Consider the following 20,736-nt stretch of genomic DNA (forward strand, 5'->3'; position numbering starts at 1 on the left):
TTGCACGTGCGAGTGCGCGGCGTAACCCCAGACGGAAGAGGCGTAAGTCATCGTAGGTCTGATAACCGCTTTGTAGAGTCGAATCTTCCGTAGAGGATCCAACTTACTTCGGCGATTTATCAGAGCGTACAGATTGACCAGAGCTGCCTTCGCCCGGTTCGCCATCGACTCGATGTGACTTTTCCAAGTTAGTTTAGAGTCCAGAATGACACCCAAATACTTGGCTTCAGAACGCCAGGGGAGCTCGTCCCCTTGCAGTATTGCGGTACTTTTATCAGCGTTGATTTTGACCCGCCACTTTGCGAAGTAGTCTAGCAGTTCGTCCGATGCTGCTTGCAGTCTACGAGCGGCGACCTCGGGGGACCAAGATCTGCTGTAGATGCACACATCGTCGGCGTACATCGCTAACTGAGTGCCCTCAGAACGGGGTAGGTCGCTCACAAAGATACAAAAGAGTATCGGTGAAAGCAACGACCCCTGAGGGACGCCTGCAGTTAGGATTCGCTCTCTCGAACGCGTACCTTTCAATTTGATGCGCGCCTTTCTACCGTCAAGGTAGGACGCGATCAATTGAACTAACGCCAGGGGCACGCCCGCTTCTAGCATTTTGAACAAAAGTCCTTCATGCCATACTTTGTCGAACGCTCTGGCAACGTCGAAAAACACAGCACAAGTGCTTTGATTTCGATTGAAACCATCGGTTATGTGTTCGACAAGTCGCAGTACCTGGTGTACGGTCGAATGTTTGGGTCGGAAACCAAACTGTTCGTCCTGAATGAGGTTAAGATCTTGAACGGATCTTTGTAGCCTCGTCTGGACAACCCTCTCACATACCTTGCCGAGACAAGAAAGCAAACTGATGGGCCTATAATTTTGCGGGAACGTTGGATTCGCACTGGGTTTCGGTAACACGACGACGTCCGCGCTTTTCCACTTGGTGGGAAAATGGCGCAGCCGGAGCGTCGCGTTGATGATCCCCGTTAGCGAAACGACCGCTTTTAAAGGTAGAGCCTTTAAAGCGGCATTTCTTATTCCGTCCGGTCCCGATGCCTTGTTCGACTTACATCTCGCGATTGCCTCTTTCACTTCGGTTGGGGAAGCGTGCTCGATGTGCCGATCATCTTCTACAGCCAGTCGCCTGCTCACCACGCGCTCGACTCGATCGATGAAATCTTCATCTTCGTCATCGTCGCATAGCGGGCTGCACTGGTTTTCGAAGTTATCGGCATGAGCCTCCGCTTTCTCTTCGAGAGTGAAAGCCATTCCGGTTTCACCGTGAATGGGCGGCATGCGTGACGTGTTCCCCTTCAGCACCTTGACCATCTTCCAACAGGAGTGATCGCCTTCGGTGTTCAGGGCGTCGAGTTTGGCGTCGAAAGACGCGTATCGGAACTCCGCGAGTTCCCTTCTCACTTCATCGCGCAGACGGTTATAGCGTCTTTTGAGATCGGGATCCCAATTTCGCTGATAAGTCCGTCTGACGCGATCACTCTCCCGCATAAGTTCCCTGATGCGCGCTGGTAGCGCCCATCGACGGTCCTTTACGGGAATCGTGTTGGTCGCGTATCGAAGAGAATCCTCGATAGCGACCGTGAGTCGTTCAACAGCCTCATCCAGTTCCTGAGCGTTGTGGATCGGTCGTATTTGTCCCATATTGTGGTGCATGTGGTCGGTAAAAGCCGGCCACGATACAGTGGAACGTTCAACCGGGACGCGAACGTCCGGGACGTCTCCTAGCTGCAGCAGCACAGGGAGATGATCGGAACTAAGTTCGTTGAGCGTGGTAACTCTATGAACTAGTCTAACATCTTTCATTACAACCACGTCCAAAACGTCAGATCGTTGCCTTTCGTTCGACGGGTAATACGTGTGGTCGGCGGGGGCATCGGTGACAATGCCCGTCTCGTCGGTAAAACTCCGCAGTATTTTACCGTTCGCGTTTGCGATCCGACTGTTCCACGATGGGTGCTTGGCGTTTAGGTCGCCGGCGATAACCACGCCTTTGTCCGTATCCAAGACACCCGTTAGATCGTCTTCCAACAACCGCCGATTCGGCGGATTGTAGGCGGCGACCAAGCGGACGCACCCCGATAGTGTTCGTACCACAATCGTAGTAGCTTCGAGATGTTGAAGAGGGGGAGTCAGATCCTCGTAATGATCCAAACTGGTCCTTACGAAGATGGCTGTCCCGCCGCCTCTTGCTCCAACTCTATCGTTTCGATAGAAGCGATAATTGGGCAGCCGCGGCCTGTCGCCCGCTCGCAGATGAGTTTCGCAGATGAGTATCGCGTCAAGGTCGTACCTTTCGACGAACTCGCGAAGCTCATTCTGTTTACAGACAAGGCCGTTGGCATTCCAATAAGCCAACTCAAGCGAATGAGGTACTCTCGGTCTTCGATGAGTCATCATAAGAGTTTCATCATCTCGGACATGATTTGGAGGCACAACTTAACTCGTGCGTCCCTATCGGATTTGTCGATCCGGATGATCCTTTGGGCTTTTTCGTCTGACTACTAACCGCTTTCACGGGTTTCGCCGCGACTACTGGAGCCTTTTTATCCCCCCTTTGCGCCTGAGTAGGTGCTTTCGGGAGAACGGTCGCTTTGACCTTTGGGGCTGCCGCCGGCGCCCTCGTTTCCGCCGCCTTCGGGTGTTTTGGGCACCCTTTGTAGTTGGCGGTATGAGGGCCACCGCAAAGGACGCACTTGGCGAGCGCATCCTTTGCTTTGGAGCAGGAAGCCGTCGAGTGATCACCGGCGCACTTAACGCAACCAGGTGCACCATTGCACATTCCTTGGGAGTGGCCGTAACGCTGACAGCGATGACACTGACCAACTTCCGTCTTCTTTTTAGCGCTCTCGACGGTAATGGTTAACCCCTTTACCGTCTTGAGGTCGAAAATCCTCTTGGCGTCCGCGGTCTTTTTCAAGACGCACAGAACCAGGGGAATTGGCCTTCGTTCAGAGCCCTGGCGCAACCGCTTCACGGTTTCAGGCCAGAATCCCTGTTTTCTCAGGTCGGCAGCAATGCTGTCCTCCCCAATACTGGTAGGGACGCCTCTAAAGACAACCTTTAACGGCTTATCATCGGGGAGGGCAAATGTATGGTACTGGTGTTTACCAGCCATCAACATTTTCACCAGAGCGCGGTAGGCTTCCACGGTGGGGAGCTCTATCTTGATTCCTTGCGGAACCGCTCTGGCTTTCGAAAAGGCGATCCTAAGTCTCGCCATCTCCGCCGAAATCGAATCCCAGTTCTCCTTAGCGTGAAGGATTACCGGGGGGATCCGCTTGGAAACTGGTTCCATGCGGGGACGCACCGCCTCCGAAGATTCTTCCTCCAAGTCGCTGCTCGCCTTCCTTTTCCCTGCGGATTTGGATGGGTCGACTGCTACATCGACGTCCATTTCACCCGGTGGGACGGAAGTCAGCGCCTCAGCGAAGGACCTCGGTAGGGTGGTGGTCGCCGCCTCCGCGAGGGAGGCGTTGCGGACTGCCGCGCTGGTCGTCGCCTCCACGGGGGAGACCGTACGGCCTGACGATTTGGTTGCCGCCTTCAACGAGGAAGGCAGTCGGCCTGACGTAGTGGCTGTCGTCTCCACGGGGGAAGCGGAACTTACCGGGCGGGCTTTTTTAGTCGCCGCCTTCAACGGGGAAGGCAGACGGTCTGACTTTTTGGCTGCCACCTCCAGTAGGGAGGCGGAACTAACCGAACGTGGCGTTTTGGTCGCCGCTTTCAACGAGGAAGGCAGACGGCCTGATTTTTTGGCTGCCGCCTCCGCGAGGGAGGCGGAACTGACCGGACGTGGCAGTTTTGTCGCCGCCTTCAAAGTGGAAGGCGGGCTGCATGACGTTTTGGCTGCCGCCTCCGCGAGGGGGGCGGAACTGACCAAGCGTGAAGATTTGGTCGCCGCCTTCAACGGGGAAGGCGGACGACTTGACGATTCGGTTGCCACCTCCATGGGGGAGGCGGAACTTACCGAGCGTGGAGGTTTCGTCGCCGCCTCCAGCGGGGAAGGCGGACGGCTGGAAAGAACAGGAACCAACTTCCCGTTCTTGTCAACAATGTGTGTGTCGACCAAGCTTGCTAGCAAGCTAAAGTCTTCACACGATACGGATGTGCCTTTTCCAAATTTAAAAGGCATTTCTGCCGATTAAAAATGAGGCAACAACTCACTTTCCCTTGCAGGAACAAACCCTAAAAAGGGCGCTCTCAGTTTCGAAAGAAACTTACCTACTCCGGATTACGCTTTGACGAGGTCACCCAAGTAGAATATGAACCTTCCACCTTCCTTCGCTTTCGCAGCAGGTCGGACGAATTCTTCAACTTCTCTCCAGGCGATGTTGCACTCCTCAAGACACTACACGGACTCTCTTCGCCCGCTGATGGAAACCCGGCCGCCTTAAATAGGCGCCCTTAGGTAAAACCCTATCAACCGGGCGTTGTGGTTGGTTGGCGACCGTCCGATCCGTAGGTAGGGTTGACGACCAATGGCCAAGCAGATCGAACGGCGCTCAATTCGTACTTGGTGACAACTGCAAATAGTTGGTTAGGGTGGCATTCAGAGAATTGCTATCTGTAATAGAAAGAATATAATATATATTTTAATTATGTTTATTCGACGAGCCGGGTTTCATTTACGTTTTTATTCACAAATTACGACAAAATTGAGAATATTATTGCTAGTAACAAATAAAGCATTTAAATACATATTTTATTGAATTTAGGTAAAGAGAAGAAAACGATTGTTTACGCAAATATAATTTTTCATACCTTTTTGATCTTTCCAAAGTAATGCTTAAAAAAAAGTTCACTATGTACATATAATATGTAATTATCAAATTATATCTCAGGATGATAAATACAACTTTTTTAAATCGGATATTATTATTCTATTTAAATTAACTAACATATTCTGTTAACAATAATACACTGTTGGAAATAATTCACGAGCACACCCTCTATAATCTGAACGCGTGTGTCTAGCGGAATAAAATTTTGTATGGAAGTAGTACTAAAGTAGTGTAACTTACTCTCACATGGAGAGCGGCACAACTCTGCTGGGAGGAGAAACATCAATAGCGAGGGTATCCCCCGTGAGCTTCGCGTACCATCGCTACACGACGTGGCATGAAGTCTATAAGTCGCTGTATTGTAGCGAGCGGGATGGCCAACCATGCCACCTCAACTCGCCTCCATAGCTCCTCAACGTTAGCCGAGGAAGCCGGATAACGTAGAAGTCTCTGACCAGTCATGTCCCAAACCGAGCTAGCCATGGAAGCATTCGTATATTGCTCTTCCACAAAGGTCTGTACAACACGCCCGATGTGCTGTCGTACGTTATCGTGCATGTATAGCAGACCTGGGAGTCGCCGAACGTAGGGAAGCACAACGGACCGTAGCACCTCATCTACGTATCGTTTACCAATCATGGTCTGCTATACACGCAGCATACGTGTACGTCCACCATATGTAATTGCACCCCATACCATAATGCTCGGTTGTCGGTGGATAGGGCGTTCTTGCACACACTGCTCGAGTAGACGATCACCACGGCTCCGACGAACTAAAATTCGCGCATCACCGGTGCTCAATTCGAATCTTGATTCGTCGGAAAACAAAATATCCCTCTACTCGACAATCTACTAATGCCTAGCGTCGACCCACCCTTGACGTATGCTGCGGTGCTCGGGTGTTACTGGAATCTGCTGTATCCCACGACGCGCGCGCAGTCCACTATCTACCAAACGCCGCCGTACAGTTTGCGTAATGAGTGCGCCTTCCTCTGCCGGTGGCCAAACAGCTCCAAGTTGCCTTGAGGAGGACACACACGACGCTAAAGCGCTGAGCACAAGAGCGCGATCCTCGTGTGCTAGGGACGCGCAGGGCCGTCCTGGCCACGGCTGAAGGTACCTATGTCCTACCTCAGACCATTCGCGCCATGCCCGTTGCACCGCCGATAACGACCGCTCGAGACGACGCGCAATTTCACAGAACGATACACCCTCAATGTGCATACCCACAAACATTCCTCGCTCAAACTCGCTTAAGTAACGCGATCGCCCATCCATTGTGCACAGAGTACTATAACAATCTGGTTCCTCACACCACACTAAAAACGACCTGTATTTTCCATCCACTTCGGTCTCCATAGCGACGGAATGTTCCACTTAGAAGGGCGGCTCAGTCAACAATGCCGCGACGGAATAACTCAAAACTCCCTGAATAAACTCGTCTACAGTAAACCTTTGTGCTCCGCAAGTATTATGGATTTATCTTCACGCGTTCAGATTATATAGGGTGTGCTCGTGAATTATTTCCAACAGTGTACTTAAGATCATGTTTTCCTGCATACCCGGGACTTCGTATGACCATACCGACAGCATTTATGGCATTGCACCACTGGTGCTATATACAGGTGGTCCATTTAACGTGAGACAAGCAATTGTCTCGAAAACGGGCCATTTTACATAAAAATGAACTAAATTAAAGTTGTGCATATGAAGGTCACGGCCAATTTTTTAAATGGCACCCTATGTTTTTGATTGCAAAATCAGAATCTATGGATAGAAGCAAAATAATGAAAAAAAAATTACCGTGTGGTTTTGCCAGTACGACGGCGAAACATCTTTTGTAGACAACATCTAAACAATTTTTTTATTCAAATAGTTTTAAATATTGTTTATTTATTAAAAAATGATTAAACTATACTATTAATAAACAACAAGTATAAAATTTATAATAAATGTTCCAATATTTCCCCACTCACTTCAATACATTTATTAAGGTGTAAAGAAAGTTTTAGTAGAAAGGTACTAAAACTTTCTTTACATCTTAAACGGTTTTCTTAGCTACTATTTCTGCACGCATTACTTATCCGCTCTTTCATGTTTTCTGGCGTAGTCTCGGTACTTCGCGATAATCATTATCTTTAAGGTCGCCTCACAAAAAAAAATCACGAGGTGTTAAACCAGGTGATCTGGCAGGCCGGGAAATTAGACCTCCCCTTCCAATCTATCACCCAGCATAATCCCGAGCTTCACGTGTAATATGTGAAAAATGTGCTGACCCATCATTTTATCACCACATATTTTGTCTTTCTTCCCTACTCAAATCTACAACTAACGTTGGTTAGACGTCATCTAAAAAAATTCGGTACTTCTCCCCATTCAGCATACCATCAGTAAAGTATGGACCGATCAATTTATCACTAAATTATGCTACACCAAACATTAACCGACCAAGGTCGTTGATGTTCTACTTCACGCAACCATCTCGGATTTTCAACGCTCCAATAGTGCATGTTATGTCTATTGACTTGTCCTTTGTTTGTAAAAGTAGACTCATCCGAGAATAGCACGTTATCAAAGAAATTGACGTCCAACCGCATTCGTTCTGGTGCCATAAAGCTGTTGATGCAATGAAATGTGGTATGGGTGATATTTGTTGCGTTTTAATACTCAGTTGCAATTCGTCAATTGCAAGACGTCGAGTGCTAACTTGAGGATTTACCTCAACGCTAGCTAATACCGCAATTTGTTTTTCTTCTTCCACATTTCCAGTGTTAGTGAAATCATTCATAACTCTGTGGTATTTCTCGAAGGCGTATTTCGATCAGGAAAACGTTCTTATAAAACCGCTATATAACAATGTTGTATATATTGTATAATGATTTTAAGCAAATTTTACTGGAGTTTACATTGCGTTTGAAAAGTGCGATATAAAATAGTTATGTTACAGTGATATTTTGTCGGTGGTTAAAGCTTTTATACAGGGTGATTCGGGAGGAAATGGAAAGATTTTAAGGACATGTCTAGGAAGCTAAAATAAGCAAAATAAGCCCATATGTTCAAATCCGATTTTCATTTGTTTGAGATATTTTGAACAATAATAATTTCAAAATTAAAGCAAAATTTATTACTAAACTAACAAACCAAAAAAACAAGTAGCATTAATTCACATTAAATTTTCGAAAACTCCACCACCCACTTCGATACACTTATTTGCGCGTTTATAAATGGACCTGGTAGCCAGTTTCAGTGAACAATGATTCGCTCTAATGAACGCCGCAGCATTAAGAATACGATCTAGTAGCGCATCCCTTGTGTCCACTTTCCTAGCATAAACTAAGGACTTCATCCATCCCCAAAGACAAAAATCTAGGGGAGTGAGGTCCGGTGATCTCGGTGGCCAAGGGTGCGGGCGGGCCTCCTCTGCCAATCCAGCGATCGCCGAAATGCGTATTTAGAAAATTCCTCACATTATTTGAATAATGAGGGGGTGCTCCATCATGTTGGAAGATCATACGTTGTCGAATATTCAAAGGTACATCGCCCAATATTTCCTCTAAATGGTCTTCCAAAAAATGTAAATAACCTTCCCCAGTAAGACGGCCATCCAACACAAAAGGACCAAACAACTGATCATTTAGAATGCCGCACCATACATTAATACTAAACCGATGTTGGAAATTGTGTTCTTGCGTGGCATGGGGATTTTCGTCCGACCATCGATGATTATTATGGTAATTGTTAATTCCATCTCGAGTAAATTGAGCTTCATCAGAAAATAATATGCATTTAAGTAATCTTCTGTTTTCACGAATCCATTGACAAAATTGTAGTCTTAATGGATAATCGGCTTCTTGGAGATTTTGTACTTTCTGCAAATGAAAAGCGTTTAAGCCTTGCTGCTTTAATGTTTTCCAAACCATTGTTTGTGGAATTTCAAATTGTATTGCCATGCGCCTTGTACTTATCCCTGGATTATTTTCTACAACATCCAGAATATTTTCTTCATGTTCCAAACTGAGCCCTTGCTGTTTTTCAGAAACAATGCTTGCACTTGGGAACATTCAACTTTCGCCAGCACGTGTAAAAACAGTTTGAAACACTTGCCTATTAGGAATTCTTCGATTCGGAAAACGACGTCGATACTCTTCTACTGAACGAACAGTATTACCATTACAAAAACCATAAACAAACACCATATCTGCATATTCTCTATGACTGAAAATGTGAGGCATTTTTATTATTTCGTAACAATTACAACTATCACTTTAATTAACATTTTGTTTCAAATTGTCATATAGGATAACGTTGTCAAACATAACTTGATTAACTTTTTAAAAAGAAAAACCTAATTATCTCGGAAACAAATGAAAATCGGATTTGAACATATGGGCTTATTTTGCTTATTTTAGCTTCCTAGACATGTCCTTAAAATCTTTCCATTTCCTCCCGAATCACCCTGTATAGCTCCCAAAAAAGAAGAATGATCTGTATTCACACAAACACGTTATGATAGATCCTACTACAAAATAGAAAGGCTTTAAATTAATATTGACCGTGTGGGACGTTGTCAATTTAAGTACACACACATTTAAGAGGATGTCAGATTTACTAAGTCGATGGAAGAAAATTAAAAGAAGTGAAAATATGTTAGGGGAAAATCCTAAAAGGATATTAATTGAAAATTCAGGGACACAATTAAATACAACAACTCATTGTAAACCACAAACAAAGGTCGCTACAGTACAGAATGATTCACCGAGTCTAAGAGGATGCAGTGACTACGAAAAGGCAACCGAGAGTTTGTTAGTTGAACTATAATCTAACGGTAACAATGATTTAGAAACATTAGAGCTCAATAAAAAGGTAACATTTAGAAGTGATATAAGAAAATGGGCAGTTCAATATCACATATCTCACTTAGCACTAAGAGACTTTTTCATATCATAAATCAGAATTTTCCAATTGTACTTCCTCAAGATCCCAAAACTTTGTTAAAAACTTATCTAACTATTACGATGATAAAAGTAGGGAATGGGCATTATTGGCATAAGGGTTTTGAATGTGCATTAAAGCAAATTGTTTCCCAAATGTCAGACCCTCCAGCCTATATATTTCTGTAAATATTAATTTAGATGGATTACCTATATACAAAAGTAGTAGAATTGAATTTTGGCCGATATTGTTCAATATTCATGAATTGCCTGAAGTGCGACCAATGATCACTGGTATTTATTGTGGCAAAGGAAAACCCGCTGATTTGTCGGCTTATTTACAACCTTTTACAAAAGAAGCAAAGGTAATATTATCAAAAGGTTTAATAATCGATAATAAGAAAGTTATAGTGAAATTAAGATGCTTTATATGCGATTCGCCTTCTAGAGCTTTTGTGAAAGGTAAGACTGAAACATTAAATAAATGAAACACTAAATATTTCTAAAAAAATACCATAACAATTTACTTTTTTATGATAAAATATGTTTTTCTGCAGGTGTTGCAAACTTTAATAGCAAACAAGGATGTCTTAAATGTACCACAATAGGTGAATATTCTTATATATCTCATACTGTCTATTTTCCAACATCAGGATGCAAGAAAAGAACAGATGCTGCTTTTCGCAAAAAAGCATATGGTTCACATCACAAACAAGAGACTCCACTAACCTCGCTAGATATAGATATGATTGAAGACTTTCCAATTAGTGATTCTCTTCATTTAATTGATTTAGGTATAATGAAGAAGTGTTTATTGGGTTGGAGAGATGGTAGTTTTGGCAACTATAGAAGTAAATGGTCTGCAAGGGAAATTAGCTCTGTTTCAAATTTCCTGCAGAACTGTAAAATGCCTTCTGAAGTTCATAGAGCTGTTCGTGGTTTAGACGTTTTATGTCACTGGAAGGGTACAGAGTATCACACATTTTTGCATTATCTTGGAACAGTGATACTAAAAGACGTATTATCTTTAGATATATACGAACATTTTTTGAAATTATTTTGTGCAATAACTATTTGCTCATGTAATACCTACAAATGTTTTCTGACGTTAGCTCAAACGCTACTTGAAAGTTTTGTAGAGGACTCTGCCGATATCTATGGAGAAAATTTTATTACCAGCAAAAGTACACAATCTCACACATTTAGTCGATAAAGTTCGAAGAATCGGACCTTTGCCTTCTTGTAATGCTCATCCTTTTGAAAATAGATTATATTTAATCAAGAACTTGTTAAGAAACGGAAATTTGCCAGTGGCACAAGTAGCGAAACGTATGAGTGAAGTTATACATTGTGAAATGGATTATTTCAGATTTAACAAAAATTTAACTTTTCCAATACTCAAAGAAAAAAGTGAAGAAGGATTCTTTATTAAAATTGAATTTAATGGGTATTTTTTATCCACAAGAAAGCATGATAAATGGTTCTTAGACTTTGATAATAATATTGTAGCTATGAAATGTGCCTTACTAGTAGATGGGAAAATAATTATAAGAGGTAACGTCATTTGTGACTTGAAAGATAGTTTTGAAAGACCTATCAAGTCATGTTACCTAAATATTTTTAAATCAATTTCTACTGATTCATCGTACATCAAAACCTGTCCAGTAAATAATATAAAATGTAAACTTGTAACCATAGAGTATAAAACTGAAGTTGTACCTATTCTACATACTTTACAAAACAAAACGATAAATATTTCGCTTAAATTTATTTAGATTATTCTACATCTTCACCTCTCTCACAATCCATCATGCTTTCTATGTCTTTCATAACCTATAATTAAAAAAAGCTATAGTAGTATAGTAATGCCGGTTCTGGACCGGAAATGGCTCCGGCTCCCGCGTCACGTGTGACGTCACAGATGGTGTGGCGTAATGTATGACGTCATGGAGTGCGCCATCTGTTGGAGAGTGTCGGCGGTGTGGGTAATGTAGGTTTCTGTTGTGGTGGGGGTGAAGCACCTTCCGGCCCGCGAGTGCATGCAGGCGCCTACCGGTGGGGCGGTGTGGATGGGTTAGATTAAAATGAATTAAGTAAATAACAGTTAAACAATTTTATTTAATACAATCTAAAATCATTGTTGAGAAAATCATACAATTTTGACGCATGGCAGTTGGAAAAAATATACAACTATAACTAATGGTAATAAATATAATTATTACCATTATTGTAGTATCCTACAATTTCTTTTCTTCAAATTTTTTTTAACATTACCCCTAATATATTTAAACAGATTAACGACACTGAACCTCTGATGATCGAAGATGCATCTTTCATCGCTGTGGTTGTTGTAGATTGATCTTGTTTTGCGGAGGTGCCTCCTCCTTTCTTAGAATTTTTAAGTTTAATACTTACTTTAGGATCTTCCTCCATAGGTTCTGAACCAATACTAACTGTCTTCAACCGGAGTAGTTGATAATGAAAATTATTTATATTTCGAATATCAGCTGTATAGGCTCTTTATAAGGATCCCGACACTGAATTCGCCCATAGACAGTGCCACAATTTACTATTTTCCACCACGCATATTTGTGTAAGGAAAAATATGACTGGACGAACTTTTTCAGGTTCTTTAAAAAAAAAGTTTTTGATGCAGAAACATTTTTTTCGTCAAATAATCGAACCGTTAAATTTACAATCTGTCGTTCAAGTGACGATGGGAAAATTACTTTGTCCGAAAGAGTAGGTGCTAATTTTAAAATACTTTCTTTTTCAGATAAATACAATAATTTTATAAGGGAGAAGGGAGCAGGCTGTATTTCATATTCGTTTTGTTAATTTAACACAGGAATGAAAAAGGTTTTGTCAGAATCTTTCAGATTTAACCAATTATTCTTAATTCTTTTAAATATATGTACCGTATCAAATAAAATAAATATTTTGTTATTTTCATCATAAGGATTTTGGAAGGAAGATAAAAGGTTCTTCCATTTAAAAACCCAATCATTTTTCTATTAACAGAATTGTTATCTGAAATAACTGTAATTGTAATATAGCCTATATCTGTTAGAATTCTGAGCACTTCTTTTAACATTTCTAATAGTAAGGGAGCTTTTAAAGTTTTTATTGGGTACATAGCAACAATATCTTTGTTTTTAGAAAGAACAGATGTAATCATGAACGCTTGTACCATTGATGGTACTTCTTTTTTGTCAGTACAAAAGCCTCGCAATTTACCACCTTTATAAGATATATCACCTTTAATATAAATTTCATCCAACATAACATTTACACATTTTTCATGGTCCTTGAGCAACGTATTGAAGAATTCGCACCTTATTCTTTATTTCCAACTTCACGTACAACATCTTCAAATATACCGGGTGTGGTAAAATGACATAATGACATGACCTTAAGTACGGAGTGGGGAAGCATTACGGCCTTTTATTTTACGTAGGTCTCGGTAGGGTGCATAACCCCTGCTAGCAGGTTAACAACGCATTTACCAACAATATCCGTAGTCTCATTGGCATTTATGCAAATGTAGTTGTCTAACAATTTATTTTTGATAGGTTCCATCACCTTAGTATATACTTTAGGTAGATAAAACCTACGTAAAGTCGATCATCAGGTACAATTACATTATTTAACTATTATTTAGAGTTTTTTTATTAAAAAAACGTTTTATTTATTTAACTTTTATTTAAAATTATAATTTATTACTTAAGACTTTATGAATACGGAAACTCGAACACCGCATCGACGATTGGAGTACTTCGTGGAGTCGGAATTACAATTCCCCGATGTCGAAGTACTCGCAGTTATTTATAACAATTAATTGCTGACGCTTCATATTCGGTAATTACAGTTGTTAAGGGGCGGCTACATTTAGTAACTTCTCGCGTCTTAAAGTGAGCCAAGGATTGGGAGAGCTTCTCTCGGGACTTGGGTTAGTGAGTTTTCGCTATCCTAGACTTTTTGCCCTTTTCTAAAACAAAGTAAAATAATGATTACAATAATTCTGCGTATGGTGGGAATAAGTACATAAGTCAAAATCAGTCACTTTTCAGGAGAGGGTAAAAACTTATTCATTTTAAAATAAAACAACATAGTAGTAATATCTTTTAATAAAGTGACATCTCTCACCATTTCACACCCAGTGCATTCAATTTTAATTGAATACGCACTGGGTGTAACGAGTTTTGAGCGACTTGTTACATCTGCCAAATAACATACATAACAACATTGTGAAACAAATACATAATATTGAGTGATGTGATCGGCCACATACTGAAAACATAAACGTTTTCTACTTAACCCTATAATACTAACCATAAAATATAACACTTTATTACTAATCATACGTAAAATTTACGTAGATATGTAAAAATAAATAAATAAAACATTTTGCTAAGAATAATTTTTGTTTATTATAACAAAAAATAATTTGTAAGCTTATAAAGCAATAAAAAACGAAATCCTAAACTGACAAACAATTGACTTGGTTGCAGGGTTTCTCGTCATTTGCCATTCACGTCGCAGGCTGTTTTTCTGGTTTATAATAGATTGGATTTTTGATGGCGGGAGATAATTATCAAACTGCGGTTTACATTTGGGGAATGATGATTGTTTTATACAAATATTGATTGTTTCTGTGAGAAGCTGTACACTTTGGTCAATTGACTTTTGGGTATTTAGACTGTAGTCGTTATTATTGAAGGTATTCTCAAGTGCGCCTTTAAACAAAAGCCAGTTAGTTACTAGTTTGTTGTTATTTTTGGTAAGACACGGTGAGGTTTTGAACGATAAAATCATAGGAAGGTGGTCTGAATCCAAATCTACCACCACTTCTTGATTTATTAATTTATTGAAATTTTTAGTCAATACGACGTCTAGAATGTCGGGTTGGTAATCATTTCTATGTGGATAGTATGTGTATGTATTAGGTGCGTGCACTATGAAGTTGTATATTGAGGACAAATTTAATAGTTTAATTCCCGCTTGGTTATTAGCTCTACATCCCCAAGCTGTGTTCTTACTGTTTATGTCACCCAACATCAGAATTTGGCGGTTAGTATTGAAGATTGATTTTATATCCTCCTCAATGAGGGGTTTATTGGGTTGCTTGTAAGCACTAAAGATGTTAAGGGTAGAGTTATCAGTAAGTGTAATTTCTATACCGATAATTTCAATATTACTGCAGTTAACTAATAGGAGTTGTTGATTCGTGAACTTTTTTTTTAATTAATACAGCCACCCCTCCAAGCTATGCGATTATTTCTGTCCTTACGATAGATTTTGTAACCTGGAATTGTGAAATTCTCATTTAGAGCCAGATGTTTTGGAGATCGTATAGAATTATATTTGCGTTATTAATCATTTTTCTGGAGAATATTGGAGAGGTTTGTTAAAATTAATGTTTTTAATTGGTGCAGAAGCGGTTGTAAGTATGAAAGTATGGCAGATATTATGGTATTAACGATGGGATCAGTTGAGGAAGTTGTAGGTTCATTTAAATTTTGTGGTGTATTTGTATTTTTAATTGCATTTGCGTAGGTTTTATTGGGATTATTAGAAGAATTGGGTAGGATTGAGTTGGGTTGTGCACTTAAGGATGGAATGGTTAATTCGTGCCGTCTTTGTCGACTTGTGGTAGGTTTGTTTCAAGAATTAATTTGTTCTAGATAGTATTTACATTCCCTGTAATTAGCTGGGTGATTTTCATTACAGTTAACACATTGAGGTGGATCGCTAGTAGGTTTCGGACATTCATTAGTTAAATGATTTTCTTTACATTTGACACACCTTGGTGGCATTGCGCAGTAATTTTTGGTATGACCGTATCGTTGACAACGATAACATTGTGGAACAGAGCGAGAAGCGCGTCTGGCTTCTACGGTTACAATAGTGTGGTCAAGTTTATTCAACTTGAAGATTTCTGATGCTTTTTCGGTCACCGTGAGTTCGATAGCGCATATGGGTATTGCTATCTTATTTTTGTTATACAATCTACTTACTTTTAATACTGGGAAACCTTGTTCGATTAGTAAATTTGTTATTTCTTCTTCTGTCAGTGACGGGGGAATATGTCTGATAACCACCGAAAGTGGTTTGGAATCTGGGTTTCTATAGGTGTAGTGGTCTATTTTACTGGTTTTATAATGGTTAATTAAGGTCTGAAAATCATCTTCAGTGGTTATGTTTATTTTAGTTGTATCAGTGGAATAATGTATTGTGAATTCACATTTTACTAATTTTTTTATATCCTTAAGAATTTCTTGATGGTTAAAAGACCCTTTTAGAAATATTGGTGGAATTCGTTTAATTTTTAATTTTAATTTTATATACGTAAAATTTACTCATCACTATTTAAAAACCTTCCGAAAATGTGGGGAGCGTTGCACTTTAAGAAACAGTCTACTAACCTTAGAAGGTCATGTTGACGCATTTTCCTTTTCTATGTACGTAAGTTGTACGCATGGTTAGTGTTCTAGGGTTAAATTAAATTAACCTCAAAATTACTTATGTATATGTATACATAACTTAATTACTTATGTATATATAGTAAGAACTAGAACAATCAAATCTTTAAGCTAAAATAACAAAAATCGCACATTTATACTTCAGATTGTCAAAAGTTGGGGTTGTCGGAATTTGAATCAATCTCACCTAAATCAGGATCTGTCGACACAGTTGAGCCATATGAAGGCAAGCCTCTGTAAAAATTATGAAATACAGGGGGAATAAACTGTAGTAGGGACAACAGATCCCCCTTCTTTTCTTTGGATATCGGCAATAAGGTGTTTCTAATTTGTGGGACGTTGCCGCCATCATCTAGCCATTTTACGGATATTTTCTGCCGCAAGAAGGACACCTCTTGGTATGGTTCATAATCGTCTAAGCTGGTTTTGAATTGGATGATACCAAACTGTTTGCGGTACTTTAAACAGCGTACCGGTTGCCACTTAAAATTGTTTTGTGCAACATCTTTTTTTCTTTTAACTACCTTTCAATATATGTGAGAATTCTAAAAAGTCCTCCTACATCATCTCAATAACGGAAAATCCAGGACCGCACGATCGGACCAGCTGATACCAATCATGGGGGTGGCTTATCAATGTACTACTTTTTTTTTCCTCTCAATCACAGCATGATCGCCATCCACTTCCATATGAGAGTGTCCAGGCAACATGAATTTATGTTCTATTGTAGAAATGTGTGGACACTTTTGCAAAACTAAGGTTAACATTGCGCTACGTAGGTGTTGTTACCAGGATCGTTGACGGGAATGAAACAGTGGTGTAATATTCAACAATAAGAATATGTTTGCTGTAATTTACAGATGGAATATAATAATAATAATCGTATCATAAATAAAAGTCTTCGTGCAGGTTCCGGACGGAATGAATCCCAGGTGAACGGTGAACATGACGGGCCTCTTGAGGTACCTGGAATTTCTTCCCTAACCCTCTTCATCGGACCTAAAACAAACGGAAAATATATTACAAAATTTTCACTAATTAATAGTGACATCGGAAGTGGAATTGGGAAGGACAGTCGGACTCCTGGATCGTCAGACGAGAAGCAGCCTTGGCCGTTTGTGGCGAAGGTGTTCAACGTCGTAATCCGTTAATCCCGCTAGGAGGGGATTGGGGTGGTTTTCGAGCCGCGTAAACTCGGTACTGGCCTTGTCACGAATGAACTCCTCGATGGTCGCCATCTGGGAATCATTGTGCAGTGTCGCATTACTGACAAACCAAGGTGCATCAAATGCCATCCTTAGGACCTTGTTCTGAACAACTTGGAGTTTTTGCACGTGTGAGTGCGCGGCGTAACCCCAGACGGAAGAGGCGTAAGTCATCGTAGGTCTGATAACCGCTTTGTAGAGTCGAATCTTCCGTAGAGGATCCAACTTACTTCGGCGATTTATCAGAGCGTACAGATTGGCCAGAGCTGCCTTCGCCCGGTTCGCCATCGACTCGATGTGACTTTTCCAAGTTAGTTTAGAGTCCAGAATGACACCCAAATACTTGGCTTCAGAACGCCAGGGGAGCTCGTCCCCTTGCAGTACCATCGCATCGGGGGGTCTCTGTCTACGCCGAGTAAAAAGTATTGCGGTACTTTTATCAGCGTTGATTTTGACCCGCCACTTTGCGAAGTTGTCTAGCAGTTCGTCCGATGCTGCCTGCAGTCTACGAGCGGCGACCTCGGGGGACCAAGATCTGCTGTAGATGCACACATCGTCGGCGTACATCGCTAACTGAGTGCCCTCACAACGGGGTAGGTCGCTCACAAAGATACAAAAGAGTATCGGTGAAAGCAACGACCCCTGAGGGACGCCTGCAGTTAGGATTCGCTCTCTCGAACGCGTACCTTTCAATTTGATGCGCGCCTTTCTACCGTCAAGGTAGGAAATGAATCCCAGTCGGATTTCTCCCCTTTATATAGGGCGACCGGTTGGTTGCCCCTTCAGCGCTGACCAATCGGGAGTAGGTGGGCGTGGCCGGCCGGTCGGCGTACAAAGGCGGTATGGGTGACAGTGTTTTTGTTCTGTCCTCCGCAAGTGTCCGAATATAGTATAACTTTTTTAATACAAGCAGGTAGATTTTTTAGCATAACGAACGGTTTTGATACGAGCCAGAGCTCAGCTGTATACCTTCAACGTCGAGCGCTGAAGAGAACAACATCACAGAGAGAAGATCGAAGATTTCTTCCAGTCCTGTAGCGTCAGCGTAGGAGGGAGGGAGGATTCGAATTCTACTGGGTGCCCTTGAGAGAGCGACAACAAGGCGATAGAAGTTTCTTTCGAAACTAAGAGCACCCTTTTTAGGGTTGGGTTGGGTTTTCCAAACCGTTTTAAGGTGGCAGAAATGCCTCTTAAAATGGAGAAGAAAACTTTATCCGCATCGTGTGGAGACTTTCGTTTGTTAGCAAGCGTGGTCGACACCCACATCATCGATAAGAACGGGACATTGAGACCCGTTCCACCAAGCCGTCAGCCTTCCCCGTTGAAAGCGGCGACTAAATCTGCGCGTAAGGTCAGACCCGCCATCCCCGTGAAGGCGGCAACCAACGCCACCCCCGTTCTTGGCAAGACTGCCTCCCCTGTGGCGGCGGCAGCCAAATCATCAGGCCGCACCGCCTCCCTCGTGAAGGCGGCGACCAAGAAACCAGTTATTGGCAGAACTGCCTCCCCAGCGGAGGCGGCAGTCAAGGCAGGTATACCAGGCCGTACTGCTTCCTTAGAGGATGCGACGACCAGCGCGGCAGGCCGCACCGCCTCCCTTGAGCAGGTGGCGACTAAACGCACACGTAAGGTTAGTACCGCCATCCCCGAGAAGGTGACAACCGAAACAACCCCCGTTTTTGGCAGCACTGCCTCCCCAGTGGAGGCGAAAGCCATAGCACCATCAGGCCGTACTGCTTCCCTCGAGGATGCGACGACCAGCGCGGCAGGCCGCACCGCCTCCCTCGGGGAGGCGGCGACCACTTCCACTACGAGGTCATTCGCCGAGCCGTTGGCTTCCATCCCGGCGGGTAAAATGGATGTCGACGTGGCAGTCGGTCCATCCAACGGGAAAAGGAAGGCCAGCAGCGACCTGGAGGACGAGTACTCGGAGGCCGTTCGTCCTCGATTGGAACACGTTTCAACGAATGTGCAACGGTGCACCTCGTTGCGTGAAGTGCGCTGGTGACCATCCGACGGCTTCCTGTGCCAAAGTAAAGGATGCGCCCGCCAAGTGCGTCCTTTGCGGTGGCCCTCATACCGCCAACTACAAAGGGTGCCCAAAACACCCGAAGGCGGCGGAAACGAGGGCGCCGGCGGCAGCCCCAAAGGTCAAAGCGACCGTTCCCCCGAAGGACCTATTCAGGCGCAAAAGGGGAACAAAAAGGCTCCAGTAGTCGCGGCGAAACCCGTGAAAGCGGTTAGTAGTCAGGCGAAAAAGCCGAAAGCGAACGCTCCAGCTACCAAGGTAGTTCGGAAAGAGGTCGCGGCGCCCAAAGCTAAGCTCAACAAGCCGAAGCGAAAGGCGACCGACGACCCCCCGAAGCTCTCGAGGTCGCAGAGGAGGCGTCACAATAGGAGGCATCGTAAAAGCGGGTCGATCGCGGTTGAACCCCCAACCGACCCCCTCGTCAGCATACTGGCGACGATGAGCGAGGTCATCCAAATCGACAAATCCGATAGGGACGCACGAGTTAAGTTGTGCGTCCAAATCATGTCCGAGATGATGAAACTCTTATGATGACTCATCGAAGACCGAGAGTACCGCATTCGCTTGAGTTGGCTTATTGGAACGGCAGCGGCCTTGTCTGTAAACAGAATGAACTTCGCGAGTTCGCCGAAAGGTACGACCTTGACGCGATACTCATTAGCGAAACCCATCTGCGAGCGGGCGACAGGCCACGGCTGCCCAATTATCGCTTCTATCGAAACGATAGAGTTGGCGCAAGAGGCGGCGGGACAGCCATGTATGTATGTATGGATTGGGGAGTGCATGCAAAACCGCACGCCACACTTAGGCCCCATTGGGCCCCTTGTGCATCCTCCCATTACACACTCTGGTCACATCAACCAGCCTAAGGATTTACCAAAGGCTAGGACGGCTCCTAGAGGTGCATTCCTGATGTCATCTGTGGTCGGCCATTCCTCCCCGAAGGTCCTCATTCTGAGGTCGGTCAGAGAGGGGCAGTCACACAAGATGTGTTTAACCGTCTCGTCATCCTGTTCACAGGCTCGACAGAGAGGGGAGTCAGCAAGCTTCATGTTTTGAAGGTGCTTGTTTACCTTACAGTGTCCCGTGAGGAGACCTGTGGCAGTGCGAAGGGCACTTTTACCGAGCCCTACGAAGAACTGGGCTGTTGCGGCTGAAGGATATTTTAACAATTCCTTGGCGAGATGACAGCCCGGGGTACGGTCCCACCCGTTTAAAAATTTTTTGTGGGTAATGCGCTTGATTAACTCGATGTGAGTAGCTAAAGAGGGGGTAATTATCGGCTCGGGTGCACAG

At 43.1% G+C, this 20,736-nt stretch overlaps 1 long non-coding RNA gene across 1 annotated transcript in view; it reads right to left on the bottom strand.

Moving 5' to 3' along the window:
• Positions 1 to 4,387: 4,387 nt before the first annotated feature.
• The window catches only part of LOC139431697 (uncharacterized), a 193,526-nt gene continuing 177,177 nt past the window's right edge, over positions 4,388 to 20,736 (bottom strand). Inside the window, exon 3 of the long non-coding RNA XR_011641752.1 lies at positions 4,388 to 4,535. This is a non-coding gene — a long non-coding RNA (uncharacterized lncRNA). The remainder of the gene's footprint in view (positions 4,536 to 20,736) is intronic.

Source organism: Onthophagus taurus, chromosome 11 (assembly GCF_036711975.1).
Source record: "Onthophagus taurus isolate NC chromosome 11, IU_Otau_3.0, whole genome shotgun sequence".
Lineage (NCBI taxonomy): Eukaryota > Metazoa > Arthropoda > Insecta > Coleoptera > Scarabaeidae > Onthophagus > Onthophagus taurus.